This window comes from Myotis yumanensis, unplaced genomic scaffold, assembly GCF_028538775.1.
Source record: "Myotis yumanensis isolate MYYU_CA2020_CCGP unplaced genomic scaffold, mMyoYum1.0.hap1 SCAF_1, whole genome shotgun sequence".
Taxonomy (NCBI): domain Eukaryota; kingdom Metazoa; phylum Chordata; class Mammalia; order Chiroptera; family Vespertilionidae; genus Myotis; species Myotis yumanensis.
In genome coordinates, this window is record NW_027223752.1 from 233955657 (window position 1) to 233960680 (window position 5024).

At 43.0% G+C, this 5024-nt stretch overlaps 1 pseudogene; it reads left to right on the forward strand.

The window, feature by feature from the left end:
• The first annotated feature begins 991 nt into the window (after positions 1-991).
• LOC139007570 (ferritin light chain pseudogene) lies at positions 992-1515 on the forward strand (annotated as a pseudogene).
• Positions 1516-5024: the final 3509 nt, after the last annotated feature.

The window sequence follows — 5024 nt, forward strand, 5'->3', positions numbered from 1 at the left end:
TTTAATAAAAATAATGATGGTAAGTCTCTACCAATGGAAAGAAAGTCAGTAGAAGACAACTGTGAGGCCAGCAGCTCTGGAGGAAGACAGGCAGACCCTGCCTTCTTTCTAAAGCATTTTCCCCTTGAAGCCATTTGAAGCTTGCATTAAGTCCTCAAACCCACAATTCAGACAAATCCTAAATCAACCACCGCAGCTCTGTCTTACTCATTTTGGCCCTTTATAACACCGGTGCATCTTAGCTCTCATATTTTCCCAAGAGGCACACATTCCAACAGCTGGGCTTATTTAGAAAGTAACAGAAAATTCCACATTTCAGCTGAAGCTTAATGTCTGTAGGCAAATAAGAGAATGGTACAGATTACCTTATTAAGCAAATGGGCCATCTTTCCTGACAGGAGAAAAGGAGGTAGTACAAAATGTAGGTCCTTGGGGACAAGACTCGGCTATTATGCTGATGGTGTATTTCTTTCTTTTCTGGCAGGCAAAGGCGGATGTAAGAGGTGACACTATTCAGCCTTATAAGTGATGTATTTGGCTTCAGTATGAGACCTTTAGTGAACTTAAGTAGGGGTCTCCACTGAGATTGCCTTCTACTCATCTTTTCTCCCTCATATGCCCCCCCAAGATGCCTACCAAACCTCTCTCTCAAGTTCTAATGCTGATTATCCATTTGCACATAAATATCATGAAGAAATCTCAAGTTCTTAATGTCAAAAACTATGATTTGGGGCCTCCAAACCTGGTCCTCCTCCTTTGTAACCTCTTCAAAAGCCCATCAAAACCCATTCTCCCAGGCAGTGCCCTCAGCAGTCCCAGATCTGTCTCTTGCTTCAATAGTGTTTGGATGGGACAGAACCAGGGGGCCCCTTCTTCCAGCCTTCAGCCACTCTCCTGCATCTTATCCAGTCACCACCTTCAGAACCACCTCTGGGATCAGCCAACACACCAGTTTTTCTTTCCTACCTTAACTCCTTATTGTCGACCAACCATGAGCTCCCAAATTCGTCAGAATTATTCCACCGAGGTGGAGGCTGCAGTCAACTGCCCGGCCAACCTGCATCGTTGGGCCCCCCACACCTACCTCTCTCTGGGCTTCTATTTTGAATATAATGATGTGGCTCTTGAGGACATGGGCCACTTCTTTCATGAGTTGGTAGAGAAGAAGCAAGAGGATGCTGAGCATCTCTTAAAGTTGCAGAACAAGCACGGTGGCTGCATTCTCTTCCAGGGCATGCTGAAGCCTCCCAAGATGAATGGGCAAAATTCAGGATGCCATGGAAGCTGCCCTGGCCTTGGAGAGGAACCTGAACCAAGCCCTTTTGGAGCTGCATACCCTGGTTCTACCCGCACAGACCCTCATCTCTGTGACTTCTGGAGAACCACTTCCTGGATGATGAGGTGAAACTCATCAAGAAGGTGGGCAACTACCTGACTAACATCCTCAGGCTGGCCAGCCCCCAGGTTGGGCTGGGCGAGTATCTCTTTGAAAGATTTGCCTTCAAGCATGACTAGGAGCCTTTGAGCCCAGGGGCCTTTGAGAGGCCCCTCTGCATTCCCCTGGTGTCTGGCTTTTTACTTGAGCCTCTTTCTGAAACTACTAGCCATTCTTTTAACCACCTTAAAGCCCTCTCCCATGCATTGGACCAAATAAAGCTTTTTGCAGAAATTAAAAAAAAAAGCCCATTCTCCCAGATCAGACTCCTCACTCTTACTGCCAAAGTGAACCTGGTCATCAGGTCCTATCATTTCCAGCACTGGCCCCCAAACCACATGGGTTCTAGAGAAGGGACTTGGCCAAGATGGGGAGCACCTGACTCACACTCCATTGCTCATATTCTGCCACACCACAGGAGCCCTTGATTAACCTCAGCCTGCAGACAAAGATCAAGAAGGAACAAACTGGGCTCTAACTAGCCCCGAGTCAGACCTGATACTAAAACTATGAATGCAAAGGAGCTATGCGATGGCACACTGATTTATGGAGGGACCAGAAAGCCAGGACATTAATTAGGATCATTATATTCCTTAATAAGGAGATTCAATTGACTTATAGCCAGTTCTAAGCTCACTATCTTTCTCTGTGCTTTGTTAATTGTACTTACTCATTTTTACAGTTGCTAAATTATAAGATATGCTACAGTTGTGAATGAGAAGGAAGGATTTATGCATCTTCTATGCCAGCCTGTGCAATTGAAAGTGAAATTTAAGTGTTAGAAGAGTTCAAAAGGAAGCCAATGTTATCCTCCCCCTGCCTCAAGGTTCCTAGGTCTCTAGATAAGAAATCCTTGACAAAGGAGAAAGCCAGGACAGTGTTTCATTCTGCAGCCACAGTGACTGGGCTTTGGAGATTGTGGCTCCAATCTCCAAAGAAGTTTGTGATTCCACAACCACCTGCCAGGAGTCCCAGCTCTTCTTAGCTACTCAAACTCTACTGTAAGAGAAGAGTCTTCAAAGACCAAAATTATCACCATTGTCATCATCATTATTTTTCTCCAACATGCTGTGTGACCTTGAGCAAGTTACTTAAAACCTTGAGCCGCCATTTCCAAGTATGTGACAGGTGAGTTAGAATAGCTTCTACCTCTATATTACAGGTCCTCTCACACAGAAAATGCTTCATTCCTATTAGCTGCTAGTGGTACTAATCATAGTAGTATATTTCAAAGCAAAAAATTACAAAAACCCAAATCTTCTACCTGACCAAAGGACCTCCCACTACAGTGCAATTTCTATCTTCCAGACAAGCCTCCCCTATTTGATTTACTACAGGAGACTGAAACAAGCAACCATTTCACTCCTCTGATGGAACCCTCCTACTTCACCCAGAAACATGGCCCTGCCTTTTTAGCCCTGAGTAGATCAGAGACTGCCTCTGGCCAATCATGGCATCACACACATATTACACATAGCATTAAGTGCATAGACAATGACGTCGTGATAGGTTGTCTTAGCAGCTATTATAAGAATCTCCCTTGTGAAAGACCCTGCATTTTTGTTTTAGAAGAAATAGTAAATGAGATATTTCAGTTAATGGGTAAGGCCCCAAGACCTCACACAACTAAAAATAGATGCTGGCTCTGCTGCCTTCTAAAGAAGCCAGATGTTTCTGGCTGAGGGAACTTTGTTTTGTTGAACTCCTAGTTATCTTGGCTTCATAAATCTAGGGACATGACCTGGGAAAGAAGAACTTGCTCTGCTTAATAAAGAAATGAAGAAGTTGGGGCTCCCCTAAGAAAACCTAGAAGGAAGATTTCTAGGAGGGATTGAGGCTTGACCTTGGATGGACAAGAGAGAGGAGGGGATCTCAGAAGTGATGACAAGTCAGTGAATGAAACTTTCTCTAGTGTTAAGATATAAAGTGGGAGAGTCACTGCTTCTATCTGCTGGCCACAAAAAAAAGTAGATCTAAGGAACTAAAATGAAAGCTGCAAAATATACAGAGGGGCCAAATTAAAATAAGTTTAGTGAGATCTTTTTACAGCTTCAGTAATGAGCAACAGTTTATAATTGGTAGTTCATCCTATATAATAAAAGGCTAATATGCAAATTGTCCCCTCATCTGGGAGTTTGACCAGGGGGCGGGGCAGGCCGGCCAACCACCTGTGGCCCTTTCCCCTGTCAGCCTGCCCCCAATCACCCCTCCACCCCTATCTGGACAGGACGACTGAACCTCACCCATGCATGAATTTGTGCACTGAGCCTCTAGTAAATTATAATAGTTTATCTATTCTAAGCTGCACATTTTTTTCACACTTCAATCTCTCTGCAGTTAGGATTCATCTTACAACTGATGATGTCTTAATATTAATTGGCAAACTTTTGCTTTCTCTTTCTTTCTTTGAGGTAGGGAGAAACAGGGGGGTGTCTTACAATCAGTGGCACCTCAGATTATTTTAAATATGGCAGCTGCTTCAATAGATGAGCCAATGACTTCAACTCTCCAACCCATGTTTGACAAATACTGGCATTATCATAGTCGTTAGGGTTACAGTGTTAGATTCCAGGCCAGTGAAGACAAACTCTGTTAATTCTTTGTTCTAATTGACATCGTAAGAGTTTGGAGAGTTCTTATTTGATCTCTAACATGTGATGGAGCTAAAACAAATTTAATTTTACCTGACCTCTGTGCCATGAGGTGATTAGCCAGCTAACAATGTGTGTTGATCAACTCACTGGGTCATAAATATGTTGAATCTCTTTGCTTCCTTACAATCACAAAGAAATGCAATTCTGAGCACCACAGGGAACAATTTTAAGACCAATTAGATGATTTCCTGTCTCTGCAAGATTTATTCATTCTTCCCATTCAGTTAAGGAAACTTGCATGATTTTTATGTCACACTTTTCTTCTCAAAGGAGATGAGCTTTCTCATTCTATCTTAGACTAAAAGGCATTGAAAACAAAAAAAAAGTCCAGTAAAAGGTTAAAATATTATTAGTACCAGAGCTCAGTACATTGAGACCCTTTCTCAATGATGATACAGATCTTTAGTAAAAACTCCCAAACACAGCACACACATACACACGTGCTTGGCAAAAATCATAATTTTTGTATCTAGATAGACATACAGAAAAAATAGTGTGTGGTTAAGGGAATAGCCAGCAGCTGTAATACACAAGCATTAACTAGAATCATTCATGTGCAAAGGTTTTAAAGATATGTTGAACAGAGAGGCTATATGAATGACTAGGGCAAGATGGACAACAGTTAGACATCATGAAGTCACTCACTATGCACCAGGCACTATCCCCAATATCACTAACACCTTTGATAATCCTGCAAGGGAGGTACTATTGTCCAAGATGCTGTACAGTAATGTCCCTGATCAGCAAAAATCAGGGCTGAGATTTGAACCCAGAACTGTCAAATGGCAAAGCTTCTGCTCCCTCCCTTCTGCCAACTTGCCTCATTTTCAGGCTGTTTCCAACTTCCAGCCTCGAAAGAGTTCAGCTCTCTCGTGTAGCACTGCTTGTCAGAATGACATTCCAGCTGCACGGCCCATCCCCAGATGGGGAGTAAC